General features: G+C 43.4%; 1 protein-coding gene across 1 annotated transcript in view; it reads left to right on the top strand.

Moving 5' to 3' along the window:
* The first annotated feature begins 483 nt into the window (after positions 1-483).
* The window catches only part of GPR55 (G protein-coupled receptor 55), a 39,890-nt gene continuing 13,774 nt past the window's right edge, over positions 484-26,599 (top strand). The window contains exon 1 of the mRNA XM_073673015.1: positions 484-633. The gene's annotated coding sequence lies outside the window, so the exon portion shown is untranslated. The remainder of the gene's footprint in view (positions 634-26,599) is intronic.

The raw sequence follows: 26,599 nt of genomic DNA, 5'->3' as shown, positions 1-26,599 counted from the left end.
TCTTAAATTCAGTTCCTTTAAAATACCTGGTTATAATTGAAAAAACAAGATATAGATTGTATCAATACAAAGTATATACACTTTTTTTTATATGTAAATGGAATCCAGTCGCTCAGCAGGCGAATAGTCTGCTAGAGGACTTGAGATACAGACCACGATGGTCCTATGTTAATTTTTAATTTGCTCAAAATGCTCTGCTGGCGTACTTGTGGGGGAGGAGAAGAGATATATGAAGATACTTAAATATCAGTCTATATCAGTTTAAGTGTAAAAAAAAAAGTTTATATAAAGTTTTTAAAAAATGTTGCATTTTCTATATGATTAAGGAAACCTATTAAAAATAGTGTGCAATGTTTGCCTCTTTTAAAGCTGTATATTCTCTTTTGCTAGTGTTTGCTGGTAAGTGGGTATAAAACACATTACCACATCCATTTGCGCTAATCAGCACATAACATCCTTCCCCAATTACATGTGTAGCTCTGTACACTTGCAATGATGTGCCAGCCTGCTCGTCTTCTAGGGGAAGTGGTTATGAATGGTGAGATATGGTTTAGAATGTCTGAGGTTGATGGCGTGAATAGAGGTTAATTCACTTATTGTTACACAGGTTACACAAGCAAGCTTCATCTGCAGGTAATTTTGTTTAGTTTTTGTTTAATTAAAGTTGAGATATTTGATTAATATTGATTAAATAGATGGAGATTATTTCATTCAAAGAATATTAAGATTAATTTAGCATATATAATACTAATAGCAGAGAAACAGACCAGAGATTGTTTCCTATTTATTTATATCTCTATACCTGTATATATTTTTTATGTGTATTGCTATAAATTTTACTAAGACTTAACTCAAACTTGTTTTTTTGCCATTTTTCAAAAACACATCAGCTAAGTATTTTCAATGGGAAAATATGAAGTTCTTTACAAACACTTAGAAAATGTATTGTCACTGCTGCTTCATACACATTTGCCATTTACAGTGCAAACGTCCTCCAAAGAGTATCATTTTTGGGGGAGCTTTTTGTTTCTTTGTTTTATTTTTACTTTTTCATGTTTTGTTTTGTTTGTTTTTTATATTCTTGGCTTGTGGATTTTTCACTGGATCCTCAACAGACAATAGTGCATTTCTACTGTGAATTTAATGGGAATGACCTATTGTTTAAATCAGGTTTGTGTTGATAATGTATTTTTGAAAATATTTTTGGTAATGTACTTTTTTTTCCTATTATGATATCTATTAATAAACAAAATTAAAACTTTTGAAATTTTACTACTGCGCTGTTTCCTCTGTACGGACGGCGTTCTTCTCCCTGCCGTCAGTGTATTGTTTTGCAGCAGGGAACTTGTGTGCAGGCGCCAGTGAGTCACTCTGCCTTCCCAGCGCCTGGAACAAGTTCCCTGCTGCAAAACACTACACTGACAACAGGGAGAAGAGCGCCGTTCATACAGAGGAAACAGCGCAGGCCGGGAACTGCACGTCACAGGGTCCTGTGACGTGCAGGGAAGGTGAGATGAGTACGGAAATAAAACTAGTAGGCGGGGATTTCTGCTATTACGCAGCAACCGGACCGCTAATATGGGCCATACAGGTAAGTATAGATTCACATTTCTATCACCTGTATGCCCATATTAGCGGTCTGAAAAGTTCCAGGGGGTGACAGATTCCCTTTAATAAAACTGATAATACTGGAGCCACCAATCATGATAGGTGATGTCACAGATGACCCTGCTCCCCCTCCCTCTGTATATCTATATATCTACCTATCTATAGATAGATATACAGTCAGTCATGGCCTAAAGTATTGGCACCCTTGAAATTGTTCCAGAAAATGAAGTATTTCTCCCAGAAAATTATTGCAATTTCACATTTTTTGTTATACACATGTTTATTTCCTTTGTGTGTATAGGAACAACACAAAAAAACAGAGGGAAAAAAAAGCGAATTTGACATAATTTCACACAAAACCCCAAAAATGGGCTGGACAAGATTGTTGACTCCTTTCCAAAATTGTGGGTAAATGACTTTGTTTCAAGCCTGTGATGCTCGTTCAAACTTACCTGTGGCAAGTAGCAGGTGTGAGAAATATCAAAATTACACCTGAAACCAGATAAAAGGGGAGAAGTTGACTCAGTCTTTGCATTGTGTGTCTATGTGTGCCACACTAAGCATGAAGAACTGAAAAAAAGAAGAGAACTGTCTGAGGAATTGCAAACCAAATTGTTGAGCAATATCAACAATCTCAGGGTTACAAGTCCACCTCGATGTTCCTTTGTCCACGGTACACAACATAATCAAGAGGTTTACAACCCATGGCACTGCAGCCAATCTCCCTGGACGTGGACGGCATAGAAAAATTGATGAAAGGTTGCAAGGCAGGATAGTCCGGATAGTGGATAAGTGGCCCCAATCAACTTCCAAAGAAATTTAAGCTGGGTGCATCAGTCTCAGTGTGAACTATCCGTCTACATATGAATGAAATTAAATGCTGTATCAGGAAACCCAGGAGGACCCCACACAGATACAGAAACATAAAAAAGCTAGACTGCAGTTTGCCAAAATGTACGTGAGTGAGCCAAAATCCTTCTGGGAAAGCATCTTGCACACAGATGAGACCAATATAGAGCTTTTTAGTAAAGCACATCATTCTACTGTTTACCAAAAATAGAATAAGGCCTACAAAGAAAAGAACACAGTACCTACATTCAAATATGATGGAGGTTCAAATATGTTTTGGGGTTGTTTTGCTGCCTGTGGCACTGGGTGCCTTGACTGTGTTCAAGGCATTATGAAATCTGAAGATTAGCAAAGAATTTTGGTTTGCAATGTAGTGCCCAGTGTCAGAAAGCTGAGTTTGCATCGAAGGGTCTTCCAGCAGAACAATGACCCCAAACTTACTTCAAGAAGCACCCAGAAATGGATGGAAACAAAGTGCTGGAGAGCTCTGAAGTGGCCAGCAATGTGTTTGGATTTAAATCCCATTGAAGACCTGTGGAAAGATCTTAAAATTGCTTTTGGCAGAAGGCACCCTTTAAATATGAGAGACCTGGAGCAGTTTGCAAAAGAAGAGTGATCCAAAATTCCAGTTGAGTAGTGTAAGAACTTGTTGAAAGTTATAGGAAGTAATTGATTGTAGTTATTTATTCCAAAGGATGTGCAATCAAATATTAAGTTGAGGGTGCCAACAATTTTGTCCGGACCATTTTGGGGGTTTTGTGTGAAATTATGTCCAATTTGCCTTTTTTTCTCTGTTTTTCACTACTTTTACATTGATGCCCCATCCTACATCAATGTCTGATTGGCCGGGGTCCCACACCCAGCACCCCCACTGATCAGCCGTTATCGATGTCGGCAGAGGCTGCTGGCCAGAAGTACTTACAATGTTTGGCTGTCTAGCTGTAGTGGCCGCTGTGGGGTACTGCATATCCATCTTCCATTGAATTGAATAGGCCGCCGCTGGCACCGATAACAGCTAATTGGCGGGTGTGCTGGGTGCGGGACTCCGGCCAATCAGACATTGATGCCCCATCCTATGGATGGGGCATCAATGTAAAGGTAGTGGAAAACTTCTTTAAATGACTGACACAGTTGGTAGGGTCAGATAATAATCAACAACAAAAGCTTGTGAGATGAATCAAACCACAAAATCTAGATCTGTGATCCTATCTAGATGCTAATAATGACACTGTTTTCTCACAGTATGCCTTGTTTTTCCAATACATATAAAGTTGAAGAAATATATTATTGGACAAACATATTGGGGTTGATCATAAAACTGATTCCTTGGCAATGGTCAATAAAGAACCCACTAGAATGGCCCATACAGGTGAATAAGGCCTATTTTAATGATCAAGACCCACAATAATTAATTTTATCAGGATACATTAACAGTGGTCAAATTATCCCAACATAATTAACTTCCTTACAGAGGTATAAATCCCATAACATAGTATAACATTACATGTGGATAAATATACACCGTTACGCTCGCGCCTGGACTGACTGGCATGAGTGTGATTAGTGATCCCACTGTACCATGAACCGAGGAGTGCCTCGAGGGGCGTAACTAAGTATCAACCTGATCCGACCAAGGTCACAAGGCTGCTCAGTCGACTCCATGAACCAAGGAGGAACCGAGCAGAGGGACCAGGTGCTTCTCCAGGTCAGACCCCGGTCACAGCTGTTGACCCACACTGGGGAATGCAGGAACAGGCAGGTTAGGCTGGCATACAGACAGGTGGGTATTGGCAGGCACGGCTGGTATGCAGACAGGTGGGTACTGGTAAGCACGGCTGGTATGCAGACAGGTGGGTACTGGAAAACACGGCTGGTATGCAGACAGGTGGGTACTGGCAAGCACGGCTGGTATGCAGACAGGGAGGTATTAGCAGGTTGGAGCGCAGGTTGGATAGGGTCCAGTACAGACTGGGAGACAGGAACAGAGCCGCAGATGCGGTAGACAAGCAGAGTAAAACGAAACCGCCGGAGCGGAGGACAAGGCGGAGCAGAGCGGAACTGCCTGAGCAGACGACAAGGCAGAGCAGAGAGGAACCGCTGGTGCGGTGAGCAAGCAGAGCGGAGCGAAACCGTCGGAGCGGTGGACAAGGCAGAGCAGAGAGGAACCGCCGGAGCGGTGGACAAGGCAGAGCAGAGCTAAACCGCAGGTGCGGTGAGCAAGCAGAGCAGAGCGAAACCGCAGGTGCGGTGGACAAGGCAGAGCAGAGCGAAACCGCCAAAGTGGTGGACAAGGCAGAGCAGAGAGGAACCGCCGGAGCGGAGGACAAGGCAGAGCAGAGAGGAACCGCTGGTGCGGTGAGCAAGCAGAGCGGAGCGAAACCGCAGGTGTGGTGGACAAGGCAGAGCAGAGCGAAACCGCTGGAGCGGTGGACAAGGCAGAGCAGAGAGGAACTGCCGGAGTGGTGGACAAGGCAGAGCAGAGCAAAACCGCAGGTGCGGTGAGCAAGCAGAGCAGAGCGAAACCGCAGATGCGGTTGACAAGGCAGAGCAGAGGAAACCGCCGGAGCGGTGGACAAGGCAGAGCAGAGAGGAACCGCCGGAGCGGTGGACAAGGCAGAGCAGAGCGAAACCGCAAGTGCGGTGTGCAAGCAGAACAGAGCGAAACCGCAGGTGCGGTGGACAAGGCAGAGCAGAGCGAAACCGCCGAAGCGGTGGACAAGGCTGAGCAGAGAGAAACCGCTGGCGCGGTGAGCAAACAGAACAGAACAGGGCTGCAGGTGCAAGCAGAGAGGACAGGGCTCTGTTCACATGGAACAGACTGGAAAATATAGGACGATGGCTAGAACACAGGAGGTAGATACGGAGGAAGGGAAAAGGGACAAGCAGAAGCAAATACACAAGGTACTTATAATGAAGTAGCGAGTGGACACAAAACTCACAAACAGAAGTGCAGAGACAACGAGTTGGAGTTAGGTGCAGGTTCAGACACTGCAGGAAAAGGGAAGGTACGGACATAGAGACAAACAGGTAACAGGCTAGGAGACAGTTCAGACAGGAACTGATACTGCAACGAGATACAGGAACGAGCCTGGGTATACAGCCCCCAGAGGCGGAAACAGACTAGAAGTCACAGGTAACAGGCCTGAGTATACAGCCCCCAGGGTGGCGGAAACAGACTAAATGTCAGAGATAACGGGCCTGGGTATGCAGCCCCCAGGGTGGCAGAAACAGACAAGATACAGGACAAGACCTGGCAACTCAGATGCAAAGAGCACACTGATAGAAAGTGTTGCTCAGGCACCTCCTTCTGGGTGGAGGGGGTTTAAATATCCAGTGACTCACAGCAATAGGCTGGGGACGCATTAGGAGTGCGCCCACAGCAGCTTTAAGAATCAGGAAGTAACCGGGCCGCCGCCCAAAGCAATCAGACAAGAGACATGCACACAGCATGAACTGGAGCAAGGTTTGCAAGCTGGACTGATGGGTAAGATTGCGGTCTTGCATGGTGGGAGGTGGTGCACTATGCAAGCACGCCGCCAGGGATGTTACATACACAAAGGAACGTCATCACCCATTCAATGCTGGATCAATGACGGAAGGGTGCTGGAATGTTCAGGTCCTTAACAATGCTCCCAAACGTCCAGAGTAAGGTAGGAATTAGCCCTATAGATCCCTACAATAGGTTGATATATCCTGAAGCCTTATTTTCTCCCGCTCTGACAAGGCCAGTCCAGAGCTAGGGGTTGGCACGTGGGTGGTGGTGACTGCAGAGTGGCCCTCCTAATTACAGGTAACTATTCTCAATATGTGTGCACAGTGCACGGTGTACACAGAAACTATGTATATACTATTTATATGATATTATAATAGCTAGTGCGTTATGTTATATTATACCATTACATATCTGGTTACCCTTAGGAGCCCTAATGACTTTTCATAGGACCATGGGGAGATCGTTTCCACCAGGCGCGTCATTTTAATACACTTTGTAGTTTTTGTGTATGTCTAGTCACCAATTTACCTGTATGTATTTTGGATAATAAAGTTTATATATTTTGATAACATAAATTTTTTTGAATCATCATTTTGAGCCCTTTGGCTCCTCCCGTTTTTTCACAGCTAGCCCTATGTAGAAGGCCCTGCACTCTCAATACATGCGTCCCAACGCATTTCTTCCCTTTGGAGTCATCTGGGGACCAATCGCACATGAAATAAATATAGTTTCTTGTGCAAACAAATTTCAGCCATTCTTAATCATTCATCTCATCAGCAAGGATATAATCACAGATCTGGATTATGTGGTTTGATTCAGCTCGCACGCATTTCTTTTTGATTATTATTATCTAATCCCACTAACTGTCTCAGTCATTTAAGAAGTACTTGATATTCTTATATCGGGACCATCATCCTGATTGGAGCTCTGATGTTTCTGTATATTATTCTCAGGCATCATTTACTAATTTCAATTGAAGATAGTGTTAATTCTCTCTCTTGCTCTTAGTTTGTTTGCTAAGAATTTATCAGATTTATTAGCAAGTCTATAAGGAGTCACCTGAGTCCATTTTGTCTTTCTATTCTCTTTGTAAGTAATTTGTTTTCTTAATTACAGGGAGGTATATATTTGGTTAGCCCGTTCAAGTGTATATACAATATTCTACTGTACTCTAGGTTTTGTTGCATCTAACCTCTCTACTGGTTCCTCACTTTTGTCAGTTGGATCAGGATAGCCCTTATGACTGCCTTACAAGCTATATATGTTATTCCAGGGAATGTGTGTTGTGTTTTGTTAATGTGAAAATAGGAATTCAATTCATTAGCTACTTGACTTTTAATACGTGGGTCTGTGTTAATAAGGATTCATTAAGCCTCCAGCTACATAGGGTATTACTTTTAGAAGCCAATAAAAAGGTTGATGGTACACAATCACGGTAACACAATCACGGTGCAACCACAAAGATGGAATATGTCGAGTATTGCTTAAAATGAGGTCTATTCTAGAACACATGCCATGGGGTGATATGAAATATGACTATGATCTATTATATTCTCTCCTGGTATCTTTCATTGAGTAAGCCTCCAAGCGTTAATTGCAGTAATATAGGAAGTAAGGGTCCGTTTGCACTGAACAACCAGCAGTACGATACAATTGCTGATTGGTAAACTTTTACCAATCAATGGTCATTTGAATCCCTGTGTATACAGAGAGAGATGAAAGGAAATGATGCACACTGAGAAATCTACACTAGAGCGCTCAGTGCACATAGTTGCTAAGGTTTTTGTACCACCAAGAATTATTTTCTATGATTCATGAGAGGCTTACTGATTTCTCCTGTCAGTGCTGTTCATAAAAACCTTGGCTGAATTCTTGTAATGATGCTCACATAGACACAATCTCCTCTTCTGCTTCTATCAGACACTGGGCAGCAGAGTATCCAGAGGTACTGGAAATAAATGTCTATACAAAGACTAACAGAGAAAGTACCTAAAGTAACCATGTAATGGTAGTTATCAATCCTGCAGAACATATTAAAAGTTTACGGTACAGTTGAAAATAGTGACATACAGATAACGTTCTTTCTGATGGCGTCATTAACTTTTACCGTCCCTTCCATCTGGCCCAGACCTCCATGACAACTTCTTTTAGCCAGGACTCCTCTTCAGAGTTTACATCAAAGACACATTTTACTTTTCACATTTGCAGCATCATCCCCATCTATTCCCAACCTACACAAACTCCTTATCTACTGTGACTGCAATATTGAGTCTGCTGCTGTCATATTTGTTCCTGTTACTGTACCTGCTTTGTGACACAAAATCAGTGCTCATCTTAGTGCCCCACTATTTTTCCCCTTACAAAGTAAAATGTCTGTGCAAATGCCTTAGAAAACAGTACTATAAATGTGTCCCTGCTGTGTACTGTGTAATATGTTGTGTCTGACTGTGCGGGAACATGGTCCGCTCATACCACAGCTCCTGGGCAGGGGAGGAAGCAAAAGACTTTACAGTAAGGACAGCATCGGATTGCGACAGATTTTTTTCTGTGAGGTAGGACATTTCCCTGCCTTTTTTATCACACATTGCCAGCAAGCCGGGGTAGTATTAAACCACTTATTGCAGACATTGCAATTAAATCCAAATTCTGAATTCAAGCTTTTAGTTTTTATGTTTGTAAATGAAAGTGTGATCTCTATGGGATGTTTTTAGAGACATCTCCCTAATTCTGAAACTTAAATGCAAGTTTTTATCTACCAAAGTGTGGGAGTTGTTTAAAATATTTTTTTAAGCCAGCTTCATTGCACCGATAGTCTAGTATTAGAGATGTAGATATGCTGCCTTAATACAGTTGCCAGTTGCATGTGCTTGTTATCGGGATATGATTCTACCTAGGTTTTCTGGTCCCATTATATTTTGTAAAGGCACATGGCTCTTTTTTTAGAGAAAACGGCATAATCCTGACATTTAAAAACAACTGTTTACTTACTAAAGTGAGTTCATTGTTTTAAATAACTTTTTGAGCCTGCTTCATTGCTCCAATTGACTAATATTAGACGCACACACAACACATGCCACCTGAATATAGCGGCCAGTTGCACATGCTTGCTTGTGGGAAGTGATTCTAACTATATTTTCTGGTCACATACTATTTTGTAAAGGCACGTGGTCTTTTTTTTTTTCTTTCTTCACCTTTAAAATAAAGGTCTCTTTTTAGTTTTGAAATACCTGTTTTAATTGTCTGCACTAGATACTGTACACCTCCATGATCATACTGCCCTTGTTGCAACATGATTGTTATCAATCCATGAACCTACATGTAGCAACTTTGCAACCTAGCATTTGAGGTTTCATTGACCCCTTAGTGACAAAGCCAATTTGTACCTTAATGGCCAGGCCAAATTTTACAATTCTGTTATTGCCACATAAAGTGAGCAGTTTCACTGTATGAGGTAATAACTCTGGAACGCTTCAACAGATTTCACTGATTCTGAGATTGTTTTTTCGTGACATATTGTACTTCATGATAGTGGTAAAATTTGACCTGGGTTTATTTGTGAAAAAAAATGAAAATTTGGCTAAAATTTGGAAAATGTCACAATTTTCAAAATTTAAATTTTTATCCCCTTAAACCAGAGAGTTATGTCACACAAAATAGTTAATAAATAAAAATAAAATTTACTTCTTGTCTACTTTACATCAGCACAATTTTTGACATATTTTTTTTTTAGAATGTTATAAGGGTTAAAGGTTTACCAGCAATTTCTTATTTTTCCAACAAAATTTACAAAATCATTTTTTTAGGGACCACATCACATTTGAAGTGACTTTGAGGGGCCTAAATGACAGAAAATACCCGAGAGTGACACCATTCTAAAAACTGTACCCCTCAAGGTGCTCAAAACACATTCAAGAAGTTTATTAACCCTTCAGGTGCTAAACAGGAACTGAAGCAATGTGGAAGGAAAAAATTAACTGTTAATGTTTTTTTTTAAATAAATTAACTTTAGACCCCAATTTTTTTATTTTCACAAGGGTAACAAGAGAAAATGGACCGCAAATTTTTTTGTGCAATTTCTCCTGAACATGCCGATACCCCATATGTTAGGGAAAACTACTGTTTGGGTGCACGGCAGGGCTCAGAAGGGAAGGAGCACCGTTTGACTATTTGAAAGCATAATTGTCTGGAATTGAGACTGGGTGCCATGTTGCGTTTGGAGAACCCTTGATTTGCCTAAATAGTGGAATACCTCCACAATTAACCCCATTTTGGAAACCACACACCTAAAGGATTTTATCCAGGGGTATAGTGGGTATTTTGAACCCACAGTGATGACACAGGATTTGATAACATTAGGTCATCATATTGAGTATGTCATCATTAGTGTTGTGCGCAAGTGCACACTACTCGAGTTTGCATCGGGTGCTCGGGTATGCACCAAGTATCGTGGGTGCTCGAGTGACATGCTCGAGTCTTCGGCCACATGTTTTGCGACTGTTAGACCCCCCCAAAAAAATGCAGGGATCTGAGATACTCGGTGCATACCCGAGCACCCGATGCAAACTCGAGTAGCGAGAACTTGCGCTCAACACTAGCAGTCATATTGTCATCTTTTTTTTTAACTTTTGAAAAAAAAAAAAACCCAAACCCCTAACCCTAACACAACCCTAACCCCAACATGAACTCCAACCCTAACCCTAAAATAACCCTAATCCCAACCCTAACCTCAACCCTAACTGCAAAGAAAAGAAAAAATTACATTTTTTTTATTTTATAATTTTTCTCTAACCAAGGGGTTGACAAAGAGGGATTTGATTTACTTATATTTGACTTTTTATCTCAGTGATCAAAATTCCCTATTGTTGCTGGGTACTGGATGGCAGATCTCGGCGGGCGCATTGTGCATGCACCTGTCTTTTTTTTCCAGGAAGATGATGCGGAGAGTTGGGGGATGGGGCAGGATGGACCATGTCAGAAGAGAGAGAATTGATTTTAACATCAGGCACAGGTTTGTTTTTTCTTGATCACCGTTATTCACTGAATAATGGCGGTCACTTTATCGGAGACGGTAAAATAAGGCCCTGTTCATATTCTCCAGGGTCTCAGTTACCCCTGGTAGCTGAGACCCCAGAGATTTTCCAATTCTAGGGGTGCAATAGCTTTATTCCCGATCGCTGTTTTAAAATTTCAATGAGGGAATAAGGCCCCTTAGTGGCTGCTATTTTAATGCGAATAGGTGGTCGTTAAGGGGTTAAATTACTTTTCATTTTGGTTCTATATCATTATTTGAAAAAAAAAACAACAACAAGAGGTTAAGGTTTTGCAATTATTTGATTAGCTGCATTTTACAATTGTGGGCGCCACAACAATACTGCTGGCTGTTGACGCCAATTACTGTCCGTGCATGGACTTATGCAGCAACCTCTTTATTTAGGGTTAAAGTTTTTTTTGTCAAAGGTGTAAGAATTTTAAGCCAAAAATTGGTTATGTTTGTTAACAAAGTTTATTAACAAATTGAAGGTTGTACTTTTGTCTAAATTTTATTATAGTCCCAAACATGGCCCAGGTGATATCTAATATCTAATGTTTAATATCTAAACTAATATCACACATAATAATATGGTTGCTGCAAGCAACAGTTCTAATACCAACGGGAGTCATGGCAGCAACCATCCCAGCTGTAGTAGTAGGAATGCAAGATTCCTTTGGCCTCTTTACCTCTAGCAAGCACATAACAGGGACGAAGTGGAGGGTGTAATGAAGCCTATGTCCCATCCTTCATCTCAATCACAGCAGGATGATGTAGCCAGCTGGAATTTGCATTTTGATCAGTCCACCACCTACGACGCCATCACAGTTAATGTTGTACATAGTGGAATTTCGAATCCGTCAATTACACCTGTTTATATTCTGCCTTGAAATCCCCTAAGCAATTGCACCTTGGGGGCTGAGGAACATACTGTACAAGAAAAAAATCTTCCAATTGATATTTTGGAAGACATTAACAGTCAGCCTTTGTTCTTGGAAGACATAGTGGCGGAAGAGAGGAACAACACAATTCTAATGCCGAACTACTGTACATAGCAGGCTCTGTGAGCCAAGGTGGAAGGGACACTGTTCCTGGTAGTAGCACTCTGAGACAGGGCAAACCTTGGGGGAGGGAATCAGGCAGGGGGCAAGGAGCGCTGGCCATTTCACACAAAGAGGCAACTGTCAACCGACTCATAGATGACGATCAAGATGATGACGATTCTGTGTTGGACAAAGCCCCTGAGAAAGAGAGGGGTGATGAGTAGTTAAGGTCATTCGAGGAGGAGGTTGCTGGCATCGGTGGAAGCGACATACATAAAAACATCCTCTGGAGCCAAATCAGCTTTTCTTGCAGTCATCTTTGAAGCAAGTAATGCCGCACATGCTATTGCCGAAGGAGGCTCTACAGCATCTGAAAGGGTTGGTCGTGGTAGTAGTGAGTATATGTGGGCTTCTCATGTGTGACTGTTCTTTTGAACGTTGATGTTAGATGATTCTTGGTCACTCTGCAGGCTCTGCAAGAGGAAACTCAAGACTCTTCAGACCTACAGATCACTACCCATTCCTGCTAATACATGTGGGGACAAATGACACCGCAAGAAAGGACCTGGAAACCATCTGCAGTGACTTTGAAGACTTAGGCAAGAAAGTGAAAGAATTGGGAGCGCAGGTGGTCTTCTCATCCATCCTCCCAGTGGATGGCCATGGAACAATGAGGTGGAATAATATTCTACAGGTGAACAACTGGCTACGTCGATGGTGCCGTCAACAAGGATTTGGATTTCTGGATCACGGAATGAATTACCTATACGATGGACTACTTGCTAGAGATGGGGTGCACCTTACGAAGACTGGAAAACATGTATTTGGAAGTCGCCTTGCTACACTCATCAGAAGAGCTTTAAACTAGAACAATGTGGGAAGGGAAGCAAAAGGCCAGAAAAAGCCATACAGCTGACAAATACTATTGAGATCTCTGCTACTGGAAGTGGAAAAGAAGAACAAAGACAAAAAAATCTAAATAATAAAAATATGGGAGGAAGAGAAACCAATCACAAACTAAAATGTTTTTATACAAATGCACAAAGCATGGGCAACAAACAAGGAGAATTGGAACTACTAATGCAGGAAAAGGAATATGATGTCATTGGAATCACTGAAACTTGGTGGGACGATACACATGATTGGAATAAAAGGCTAAAAGGATACAACTTATTTGCAAGAAACAGACTTGATAAACGAGGAGGAGGTGTTGCATTGTATGTTAGAAAAGCGTATATCTGCACAGAGATTGAAGCTTCAGAGACTGGGAGTTCTGTGGAAACTGTTTGGGTAAGAATACAAGGAGAGAACAACGGAAAGGACACCATTGTAGGCATTTACTACAGGCCACCTGGGCAAGCTGAAGATATGGATGAACTCTTTATGTATCAAATGACCAAGTTCTCCAAAAAATATGACGTAGTGGTCATGGGAGATTTCAACTATCCAGACATTTGTTGGGAATCTCTCTCAAGTAAAACTAACAGGTCAAGCAAATTCTTATCCTCTCTTGCTGACAACTTTATCTTCCAAAAGGTAGGGGAGAAAACAAGGGGATCTGCTACTTTGGATCTAATTGTTATAAACAGGGAGGAAATGGTTGAGGAGGTAAAGGTGGCTGGGACCCTAGGAGGCAGCGATCATGCTATTATAGAATTTTGGATAACTAGAGGAGGAAGACATGTGAAGACTCAAACTTCAAGGTTAGATTTTAGAAAGGCAGATTTTAAGAGACTCAGAAAGAGAATAGGAGGGATCCAATGGCTGGATGTCCTTAAGGACAAAAATGTCCAGGAAGGATGGGAAATTTTTAAAAATGAGATTCTCAAAGCACAATCGTTAACAATCCCGAAAAGTAGGAAGAATGGGAAGCATTTAAGGAAACCAGGATGGATGAACACAGAACTTAAACACATGCTAAAAAGAAAGAAAGAAATGTTTATTAAATGGAAAGAGGGAGGCATATCTAAAGAAGATTATAATGCAGTCTGCAGATCCTGCAGGGCACGTATCAGGTTAGCTAAAGCTGACAATGAATTAAGGCTTGCAAGAGATGTCAAAAGCAATAAAAAAGGATTTTGGGGGTATGTCAAAAGTAAAAGAAAAGTCAAATATGCTATAGGATTTTTACAGGATGAAAATGGAGAAATGGTAAGAGAGGATGTTGAGAAGGCTGAACTTTTTAATTCCTATTTTGCATCTGTTTTCTCTCAGAAAGAAAATGTAACATCAACTGATCTTCACTGTCCTTTTAAAGGAATAGAGGAATCCAAGTTATCAGTAAACAGAAAGATTGTGAGGGAATATTTAGCTAACATAAATGAGTTCAAGTCTCCAGGTCCAGATGAATTACACCCCAGAGTACTGAAGGAGATTGTAGAAGAAATTTTAGAACCACTCTCCATAATCTTTGAAAATTCTTGGAGAACAGGAGAAGTCCCAGAAGACTGGAGAAGAGCAAATGTTGTTCCTATCTTCAAAAAGGGGAAGAAGGTGGACCCAGGGAACTATAGGCCGGTGAGTCTGACTTCTATACCAGGAAAGATCTTTGAACAAATTATTAAACAACATGTATGTAAGTACATGGATAAGAATGAAGTGATTAACCAGAGTCAGCATGGGTTTGTAACTAACAAGTCATGTCAGACTAACTTAATTTCCTTCTATGACAGAATCACTGACTGGGTGGATCAGGGAAATGCTGTAGATATAGTATATCTTGACTTCAGCAAAGCATTTGACAAAGTATCTCACATCATCCTTATTGAAAAAATGACCAAGTATGCAATGGACCAGGCAACTGTTAGGTGGATTCATAACTGGCTTAGTGATCGGACTCAAAGGGTGGTTGTAAATGGCTTCACATCCAGCTGGATGAATTTCTCAAGTGGGGTACCACAGGGCTCCGTCCTGGGACCTGTATTGTTCAACATCTTTATCAATGATTTAGATGAAGGAATTGAGGGTAAACTGATTAAATTTGCTGATGACACAAAGCTAGGAGGGATAGCTAATACTAGAGAAGAGAGAGAGAGGATTCAAAAAGACCTAAATAAACTGGAGCAGTGGGCAGCAACCAACAGAATGGTTTTTAACAGGGAAAAATGCAAAGTACTACATCTGGGCAATAAAAATGAAAAAAGCATATACAGAATGGGAGGAATAGAGCTAAGCAACAGTACATGTGAAAAAGACTTAGGTATACTAATAGATCATAGACTGAACATGAGTCAACAGTGCGATGCAGCAGCAAAAAAGGCAAATACAATTCTGGGATGTATTAACAGAAGCATACAGTCTAGATCACGTGAAGTCATTATCGGTCTTTACTCCTCTTTGGTCAGACCTCATCTGGAATACTGTGTACAGTTTTGGGCACCACATTTTAAAAAAGACATAGACAAACTGGAGCAAGTTCAGAGAAGAGCGACCAGAATGGTGACTGGTCTGCAAACCATGTCCTATGAGGAACGGTTGCAGGATTTGGGAATGTTTAGCTTGCAAAAAAGAAGACTGAGAGGAGACTTAATAGCTGTCTACAAATATGTCAAGGGCTGTCACATTGTAGAAGGATCATCTTTATTCTCATTTGCACAAGGAAAGACTAGAAGCAATGGGATGAAACTAAATGGGAGGAGACACAGATTAGATATTAGAAAAAACTTTTTGACAGTTAGGGTGATTAATGAGTGGAACAGGCTGCCACGAGAGGTGGTGAGTTCCGCTTCAATGGACGTCTTCAAACAGAGGCTGGACAGACATCTGTCTGAGATGATCTAGTGAATCCTGCTTTGAGCAGGGGGTTGGACCAGATGACCCAGGAGGTCCCTTCCAACTCTACCATTCTATGATTCTATGATTCTATGAAACTAAGCCAAAAATGTGACAGGACCTATATATTAGGAACTATGATTCTCCAGCAGTACATGAAGCGCTATCACCTGCTCATTTAACAAAGTCAAGCCAGCCAGCAATCAGATCAAGCCTCAAGCTGTCCTCCTCCAACTTCTCGCCACACCTATCTTTTTGTCAGCCTTAGGTAGGAACAGTCCGGTGTCACCAACCCCATGATCATTATTGTCATCCTCCTCTACATCATGTTGTATTCCAAGTACGCCTTCATAAAAATAGCAAATATCTATCGGTGATTGTGTGTCGAGGAAACAAGCTCCCTGTCATCTGCAGATTGTCAAGTTGGTAGTGGTGCAGTCAAGGGATGAAGCAGAAATTCTGAGCAGTGGAGGCAACTCGTGTCTCCACCAAGATGTTTAGCAAGCGATTTATTTTCTTTCCTGTTAACATCTCCTACATTTTCTAAACTACATCTGCAGAGCTGGTAAATATAATTATAAGGACAAGGGCAAGTAATTAGATAGACCAGATGCATGTTCATAAGAGTATGAACAATCAGACTTCAAGATGAGGAGTCATCCAACAAGAGGTATGGGTTGTAGGAATTATGTAAGGAAATGTGGCTATAGAAGGAGACACCAGCAAGGCCCTAGATTTCATACAGCTTTTTCTTGAGATGGCTTCACCTTGGAAAACTTTAATGGTCCCACCAGTCCTGTACATGTACCCTTATAAATGTGATTGTACTTCTAATCCATCTTTGGCTACTTTTAACAAAAACAAATAAAGTCCAGCGGAGAAACCCTTATTTTGGCATTTTTCTTAAAATCTTTTTATTCTTCAACAATCCTTAAAAGAACATCATTCCTTTTCGGACCAGGTACAGTATGTACATACAGTGGGCACTTTATGGGAGACCTAGTAGAAGACCTATACGGTTTAAACGCGTAGTCTGTTCCTAGACAGCTGTGTCCTCTATACTGCCATAAAGTGCCCACTGTATGTACATACCTGGTCCGAAAAGGAATGATGTTCTTTTAAGGATTGTTGAAGAATCAAAAGATTTTAAGAAAAATGCCAAAATAAGGATTCCTCCGCTGGACTTTATTTGTTTTGGTTCCAAGCGATTGCAGGAGGGTGTGCCTCCCTCATTTCCGTGCGGATCCCTGGCAGATGATCGGACCAAGGAGAAACTACGATCTGGGTAAGCTGGCTACTATTGACTTTTTGCATGTATATCTTTAGGTACTAGCACAATACTTTGGATTTATATGCTCCAAATCTTCATTTCTGTACTTCTAAGACTTTTTGCTGCTTATTTTGCATTCTCCCCTAGCTTGGTTTATATTGTCTTTTTGGATAGTTAACTGCTTTGCACTAGAAGATTTGATTAGAAAAAAATAGTATGATTTTACTTTTTCTTTTAAAGAAAACTTACCATCATGATTTTATACGCCGATCTAAGGGCTTGTATGTAAATGTGCGTTAATGCTGATTAAATTCTTACTAGTGTTGAGCGAGCATGCTCGACACTGCTCGTTACTCGCCCGAGCATCTCACTACTCGGGATGTTCGGCGAGCACCGAGCATTTCCGGGTTACTCGGGCGGGAGCTCGGGTCTCCGCCCTGCCCGTTTGGCACTCTTTACAGAGCCAATGAACATGCAGGGATTTCCAGCCAGTCACTGTAATGCCGCAGCCATGTTTGTGGGCATTACAGTGATTGTCTGGCCGCCCAGCGTCACCTCGAGTATATAAAACCGGGCGCCGCCATCTTGGACACAGTCGCTCCGGATCAGACAGTGTAGAGAGTGTGCTGCTGAGTTAGGGAGAGATATATAGGACGAAATAGGTAGTGTAGGGTCTCTAAAGCCTGCCAAATCAAACAAACAGTCCACCTCAGGACTAATATCCATCCCAGATATCAGGCAGGCAGGCAGGCTGTATAGGAGACGCAGTGGTTATACCAGCAAATGCTGCATTACAGTCCTGTGTGCTCCCATTGGTCAAATTGCTAGACTTATCCCCCGGTCTCAGGGGCCAGGAAAAATTCTTTTTTTTTTCATCTAAATCCTGTATTTTTTTTTCCTCAGTCAGACTGTACAAATATGCGTCTTATTAACCTTTTGGTATTTCCCCCCCTCAAAAAAAAAAATGAGTGTGTCTGTGACTGTTCAGACACCAATATATCTCTTTAAAAGAGTCTGGTGTAGGCCAGAAAAATATAACTGTGGTTTTGCAGTTCCACGGATCAAATCTCTGTATTATCCTGCTTTTGGCATTTTTTGCTGTAAAAAAAAGCAGTAATAGTGTCTCCCTAACTGGTCAGACACCAATATATCTGTTTAAAAGATTCTGGTGTAGGCTTGAGAAATAAAACTGTGGTTTTCCTCTTCCACGGTTCTAATCTCCTTTTTATTACCCTTCTTCCATTGATAGTGCGAGTGTAAGCTATTTTACTTCATTTACAATGGGCAAAGCTAATGGCAAGGGACGTGGAACTGGACGGTCTGGTGATGGCACGTGTAGAGGACAGGGCCGTGGCCAAGGTGAAAATGTGCCACAACCATCAGCCACATCTTCTCACTTCCACTTCTTGACCGAATTACTAGGGAAGCACACTACAACACCAGTATTGCGAACTGATCAGTGTGAACAGGTTATTAATTGGATAGCAGATAATGCCTCCAGTTACCTTGGCACCACCACCTCCGGTCTGTCTTCCACACGGTCAAGTTTTAGTAGCCGTGAGTCTCGACCGCATACTCCTCCTCACCCGGATGCTCCTTCCTCCCACCATGCCGAGTGTCGTCAGACAGCATCTGATCCCACACTTGGACACTCTGAAGAGCTGTTCACTGGTCCATTTCCATATTTGTGCCACTCGCCTGCTCCGCTTGAAGTGGTGGAAGAGGAGATCCCATGTAGCGATGCCCAAATATTTGAACAGCCACGGCCACAGGAAGGCGACGCTGGCAATTTGTCACAAGAGGTGGACTATGACGAGACACAATTGCCACGAAGTGAGGGGGAGGATCGTGGTGCACAAGTGGAAGAGGAGGAGGTGGTGGATGATCTAGTAACTGACCCAACGTGGCAGGAGGACACGAAGAGCGAGGCCAGCAGCACACAGGGGGAGAGAGGCAGAGTACCCCAACAGGCAGGAAGAAGCAGTGTGGTGGCCGCACACAGTAGGCGGGCAACAATTCCCCGTAACACCAACACGAGGGACGCTGCCAGTACAACCGGCAGGTCTTCCAGAGTCTGGAATTATTTTAAAGACTCTGCTGATAACCCCAAAAAGGCCATTTGTACCACCTGCCATGCCAGCATCAGCAGGGGTGACAAAACTACAAGCCTGACCACCACCAGCATGATCAGGCACATGTCAGCAAAGCACCCGACTTTGTGGGGCGAACCCCAGGGTCCACGACCAGTGTCAACGGGTGTCACCACTGCTTCTTCCGCAGTTGTGCGTGTAAGAGAACCCCCTGTTGTGCATGCAAGGCAATCCCCTGTCCATACTGCATGCAAAGATGCCCCCTCCTCTCAGTCTTCACTTGTTATGGCAGTTTCTCAAGAAACAGCATCAATGTCCACGTCCACGTCCCACCGTTGCGTTCAATTGTCCATATCCCAGAACTTTGAACGAAAGCGCAAATTCGCAGCGAACGCCCCACAGGCCACAGTCCTTAATTCGCACATTTCACGACTGCTTGCGTTGGAAATGCTGCCTTTTAGGCTGGTGGAGACGGAATCCTTCCGCAACCTTATGGCAGGGGCCAACCCTCGGTACTTGGTCCCCAGCCGACACTATTTTTCCCGGTGTGCCATCCCCGCACTACACAAGCACGTGTCCCAAAACATCTGCCGTGCTCTCAACAACGCAGTTACTGGGAGAGTCCACCTCACAACGGACACGTGGACAAGTGCTTGTGGCCAGGGATGATACATCTCCCTGATGGCACACTGGGTAAACATAGTGGAAGCCGGGACCCAGTCGGACCTTGGGACGGAACACATCCTCCCCACACCGAGGATTGCGGGCCCTATGTCAGTCAGAGTTGCCCCCACAGTGTACTGCTCCTGCGCATCATCCTCCTCCTCCTCATGTTCAGCCTCCATCTCAGATATCACCACATCAGTTACAAGCTGGAAGCACTGCAGTACAGCCTCAGCCAAGCGGCAACAGGCTGTGCTGAAACTCATAAGCTTAGGTGATAAACCTCACACTGCTTGTGAGTTGTGGACAGCTGTGAAAGAGCAGGCAGATCTGTGGCTGAGACCGCTGAACCTACATCCAGGCATGGTCGTGTGTGACAATGGCCGTAACCTTGTGGCGGCTCTGAGGCGAGATCACACACGTACGATGCCTGGCTCATGTGCTTAACCTCGTGGTTCAGCGGTTTCTTAAATCATACCCCAAGTTGCCAGATCTGCTTGTCAAAGAACGCCGCCTGTCAGCTCATTTTCACAAGTCGGCTACAGCTTCCTCCACCTTTGCTGTGCTGCAGCAGCGTTTGCAGCTTCCGGCACACCGACTGGTGTGTGATGTCCCCACATGTTGGAACTCTACCCTCCACATGTTGCAAAGGATTTGTGAGCAGAAGAGAGCAGCTGTGGAGTACCAGCTGCAACAAGGCCGTTGATATTCAGGTCAGACTCCACACATAAGACCTCAGGAGTGGACCTGGATGTCTGACATATGTACCATCCTGACAAACTTTGAGGAGTCCACCAAGATGGTGAGTGGCGATGATGCCATCATTAGCGTCAGCATCCCACTTGTCTGTCTTTTGCAACGCTCTCTGCAGAAAATTAAAGAGGAGGCATTGCAGCCAGAGTATGATGAGATGGATCAAGAACTCGTAATGGGCGATTACACACAGCCCAGCCTCATCTCATCCCAACATGCATTTAGGGACAATGAGGGAGAGGAGGAGGAGGAAGAACAGAAGCTGGTATCATGCGCTGTAGACGGTAGTACCTGTACAACTGTCATACAGTCGGTTCAGCGTGGGTGGCCTGAGGACAGGGGGGAGGAGGAGGAGAGCATGGTCAGTCATCATCTTGGTGAGGACACGGAAGTCTTGCCCGTTACCAGTCTGGCACGCATGGCTGACTTTATGTTACGCTGCCTTAACCGTGACCCTCGCGTTGTCAAAATGTTGGGTGACAGTCATTACTGGTTGGTGACACTTTTAGACCCCCGCTACAAGGAGAACTTTCACTCTCTTATTCCTGAGGTGGAGAGGTCTACAAAAATGGGGCAGTACCAGAAGGCCCTTCTGCAGAACTGTTAAAAAAATTCCCATCTGAGCACGCTAGCGGCAGAGGTCACAGTTCGTTGACCAACCAAGGCGTACAGGCGAGAGAGACGCAACTCCAATCCAGCAGAGGCAGGGGAACACTGTCAACATTCTGGGACAGTTTTCTGAGATCCGCCCAGCTTACAGGCCCTGAGGCGCGGGGTACTCTCACAAGGAATGGAAAGTTTCAAAAGATGGTGAGGGAGTACCTTGCCGACCGTACCAGCGTCCTCCGTGATTCCTCTGTGCCTTTTAATTATTGGGTATTCAAGCTGGACACTTGGAATGAACTCGCTCTGTACGCCTTGGAGGTCCTGGCCTGCCCTGCCGCTAGTGTGTTATCGGAGCGTGTTTTTAGTGCCGCTGGGGGAATTATAGCTGATAAGCACACTCGCCTGTCAACTGACAATGCTGACAAGCTGACCCTTATCAAAATGAACAAGGGCTGGATTGGGCCAGACTTCTCATCACCACCAAATGTCAGCAGAGTAACATAAAGTAAAATCCACTGTGTTATTTCGGGAGGTGTATTCCCATGCACCGCTTCACACCCACACATGGGTATACGCTTCCTCATTTCGGCTGTATTTTGCTCTTCTCCTTATCCTCAGCCTCCACCACCACTATAACACCAGGGTGACCGTGGTCCGTGTTGCCAGCATTGCAAGTTCCTCCATCCTAATTTTTGGCAGCTTTTGCTTGGAAGGCATAGGCAAAGACTATGGAAGACCCACTCCCCAATAATGGGAATAATGTTTTTAATATGCTGTACTGCATGGCTCTTGTAAGGGGCATGAAAACCATCTTGTTAAGCTACTGCGACCTCCACCATTCTTCCAAGGGGCATTAAAACCGTCTTATTAAGCTACTGCGACCTCCACCACTTTTCCCAGGGGCATTGATATTGTCTTTTTATTCCACTGCGACCTCCACGTCTCTTCCAAGGGGCATTAAAACCATCTTGTTAAGCTACTGCGACCTCCACATCTCTTCCAAGGGGCATTAAAACCATCTTGTTAAGCTACTGTGTCCTGCACCACTTTACCCAGGGGCATTAAAACCATCTTGCTAAGCTACTGCGACCTCCACCACTTTTCCCCGGGGCATTGATATTGTCTTTTTATTCCACTGCGACCTCCACGTCTCTTCCAAGGGGCATTAAAACCGTCTTGTTAAACTACTGCGACCTCTACGTCTCTTCCAAGGGGCATTAAAACCATCTTGTTAAGCTACTGCGACCTCCACCACTTTTCCCAGGGGCATTAATATTGTCTTTTTATTCCACTGCGACCTCCACTATTCTTCCAACGGGCATTGGATTTCCTCCTAATTTTAGTCAGCTTTTGCTTTTCAATGCATAGGTGAACACTAAGGGAGACCCACTCCCCAATAATGGGTAGAAGGTTTTTAGTATGCTGTAATCCACGTCTGTTTCAAGGGGCATTGCAGTTCCTCATAATTTTTGGAAAGCCTTCCATTCACTGCTTAGGCCAACAGTGCACAGGAGACCCAGTTGCTATAAATGGAAAAAACGGTTTAGTTAAGGCCCTCTAACCTCCATGTCACTTCCAAGGGGCATTGGAGTGCCTCGAAATTTTTGGTAGGCATTACACTCACTGCATGCCCTTTAACTGTGTAGCCGAACCGCTCCTTTTGGTACAGAAACATATCCTACAAGACATGTGTGGTTGACAGGCCTGATATTGGTGTGAATGGTCCCTGTTCCTCCTGCTTTCTCCTTTGCCACCACCTAATCCATCATTCATCACCTGAAGCTATGTTTTAACGGGAGTTTTAGAACTGGGAGAGTAACAAGAAAACATCCAGCAATCCTCGGAGGAGGTAGGATATGCGCCAAAACGCTGACCACCTCAGGCCTAGCCGCTACTACATTCATGCGCTTGCATTCCAAGTAAACAAAGCAGATGCTAACTTCTATCATCATGCTCCTCACCTTGGCACTCTCAACTCCCCTGATGGAGAAGCCAGGGCTCACCGGAGGAGTCCGGCTCTCTGGTGGGCTCGTCCAATGCTGCCCTAAAGCAGGCCAGGCTAAGAAAAGTGTGGGGGAAGTTCCAAGGAGAAATAGTGGCGGCTGGGGACCGTTTATGGACACCCAGCCGCCCCCAGGCGGCTGGGGACCGTGTGTGAACATCCGGCCGAAGGGCGGCTGGGGACCGAGTATGGACACCCGACCGCCCCCTGGCGGCTGGAGACCGAGTATGGACACCCGGCCGCCAGGCGGATGGGGACTGAGTATGGACACCAGGCCGCCGATGCAGCCATAACATGGAGGCCGGCGTCTGCCTCCACATGCCTAAAAGGCCCAATTTCAAGTGCAAGCTAGCTAACAGTATGGTATTGCAGCCTGGGGGTGGGTGGGTGGCAGGTTGCACACTTACGCTTGCATTCCAAGAAAACAAAGCAGATGCTATCTTCTATCATCATCATCATGCTCCTCACCTTGGCACTCTCAACTCCCCTGATGGAGAAGCCAGGGCCCACCGGAGGAGTCTGGTTCTCTGGTGGGCTCGTCCAATGCTGCCCTAAAGCAGGCCAGGCTAAGAAAAGTGTGGGGGAAGTTCCAATGAGAAATAGGGGCGGCTGGGGACCGTTTATGGACACCCGGCCACCCCCAGGTGGCTGGGGACCGTGTGTGGGCATCCGGCCGCAGGGCGGCTGGGGACCGAGTATGGACACCCGGCCGCCCCCTGGCGGCTAGGGACCGAGCGTGGACACCCGGCCGCCAGGCGGCTGGGGACTGAGTATGGATACCTCGCTGCCGAAGCAGCCATGAGGTAGTGGCCAGCTTCGGCCTCCTCCAAACTAAAAGGCCCCATTTCAAGTGTAAGCTAGCAGTATGGTATTGCAGCCTGGGGGTGGGTGGGTGGCAGGCTGCATACTTGCGCTTGCATTGCAACACTGCCCTGGGACAAGGACTTGCACGGGGATAGTTGCAAGTCTGCATCTTCTGATGCGGCAAGGATCACTTCTAATGGGCACACTTTTAGGCAGTGACCTGGGTGTCAGAGATGCTTCCAGGGGTCTTCCCCATGCTGTTCCCATGTATTTTCAGCACTGTATGCATGTGTCACACAGCACATGGCCAGATAAGATTGTAAAATGTTAAAATGACATTTCCCGGTGAATGCATTTGTCACGGTTGAAAGCAATACAAAAGTGCAAAAATGCATAAAAAATGCTACTTGTGAACATAGCCCAAGGTGTGGAGGAGTATCTTTGTTTTTGGTTATTTATTTTACCTTATACACAAGTCTTTACCCTGGAAAGGAAGTTCCTTAATATATTTCACAGGAAAACCATTTCAGTTTCGTTTTTGAACGTTTTATTGTGAGCCCGTAAAAGTGGCTTAATACCTCTGACCACGTTGTTGACAGCAGTGACCCGGGGGTCAGAAATGCTTCCTGGGATGATCCCCATGCTGTCCCCATGTCATTTGAGCACTGTCACTATCGTTTTGGGCACTTTTTAGGCTTTCTACAGACTGCCGGGGGTGCCGCCGCAAAAATGCTCGGGTCTCCCATAGACTAACATTGGGCTCGTTGCTCGGGTCGAGCACCCGAGTATCACGGTGAGCTCAGCCCGAGCTTCGAGCACCCGAGCATTTTAGTGCTCACTCAACACTAATTCTTTCCTTTCTTGAAGGAATCTGTTTTGCTGTTTTAGAAAAGTCCATTACTGTAATTGTATGCTAATGAGTTGCAAGTGCAGTGGATTGGACAATGCACTTACAGCTTTCCCGTGTTCTTCCTATTTACCACCTGCTGCCTTCCTCTGTCTATGGCTGATAGGTCACTAATGTTTCAGTAACCTGTCAGTCAGACACAGGAAGCAGATAAAAGGCAGATAAGTAGGAGAGCTGTAAGTGCAGGGCCCACCCACTGCACATGATGCTACTCATTAACATACAACTATGGATTTCTCCATAACAGCAAAACGGAAATTTGCAAGAAGGTTATGGATTTAGTCAGCATTAAATCACCTTTATATACAAAAAAATCTTGATGACAGGGACTCCCAAAAGAAACAGCACTATTCTTGTCATGGGCTATATCTAATATTTCATCAAGTTCCATCAACAAATGTGATGCTGTTTCTGGAAAAAATAACTGACACTTGTCTTGATCTTGAACATCCTTGTGAATGCATGATAATACTTAATAGCGTCAAATTTAGAAATACATCAGATGAAAAAGCAATATTGGTCCTATGTACACAGTTTGAATACAGACAAAATAATATTTCCGTAACTACAAATAAATTCTTTATTTAAAATAGACATTAAACATTAAAAATAGATAATAAAATACACATTAAACATATAAACCACATCAAGACATGATTAAAACTGGTGGGCAGGGAAAGAAATAAGAACATATTTATGTGTATATATGGGAGTACTGTGCCTATGCTAAATAAGTAGGGACCATGATAACCACAATAATGGTGCGACCAAATACAAAGAGTATATATTATTAGTATAATAGTTTATTATTATTATTATTATTATTATACTATTACTGAAAAGTACAAATGTAAAGTTTGTCAGAATATCAAAATGTTTCAGACATAATATAATTCATACTCCTCCAATGTGCATTTCACAGTGTTGCTTCATCAAGGATTCTCTGAATAAGAAATGCTGCAAAACGTGCTTTGGAGTATGTGGAAGGAGAATCAGCTTGCAAATGAGTATTAATTAAACATTGAGTATACATTATGTATTGTTTTCTATGACTGGAATCAATTATATTATGATTATCTATGGTTTTTTTTTATTACTGTGTCTTCTAAAGTCTACATACAGTTCAAAACCCAATTATGGCTTTAATACATTTATTGCTATAAATATGTATATTTTATGGTTCTTGAATATTAGTTTTTTATCATTTTCATATTTATATTCTTTCCTTTCTGACATACTTTACATTTAAAATTTCCAGTCATAATATATACATTTGTGGCTGAATACACTGGTGTTGTGGTTATCCTGGTACTTACTTATTTTGTATGGGCATGCACATACAGTGCTGGCCAAAAGTATTGGCACCCCTGCAATTCTGTCAGATAATACTCAGTTTCTTCCTAAAAATGATTGCAATCACAAATTCTTTGGTATTATTCTCTTCATTTAATTTGCTTGCAAGGAAAAAACACAAAAGAGAATGAAGCAAAAATCAAATCATTGATCATTTCACACAAAACTCCAAAAAAGGGCCAGACAAAAGTATTGGCACCCTCAGCCTAATACTTGGTTGCACAACCTTTAGCCAAAATAACTGCGAACAACCCCTTCCGGTAACCATCAATGAGTTTCTTACAATGCTCTGCTGGAATTGTAGACCATTCGTCTTTGGCAAACTGCTCCAGGTCCCTGATATTTGAAGGGTGCCTTC

Source organism: Phyllobates terribilis, unplaced genomic scaffold (assembly GCF_046119375.1).
Source record: "Phyllobates terribilis strain yellow unplaced genomic scaffold, ASM4611937v1 Scaffold_3__8_contigs__length_932513732, whole genome shotgun sequence".
Lineage (NCBI taxonomy): Eukaryota > Metazoa > Chordata > Amphibia > Anura > Dendrobatidae > Phyllobates > Phyllobates terribilis.
Note: the sequence above shows the minus strand (reverse complement) of the source record. Positions and strands in the feature narration are given on the sequence as shown.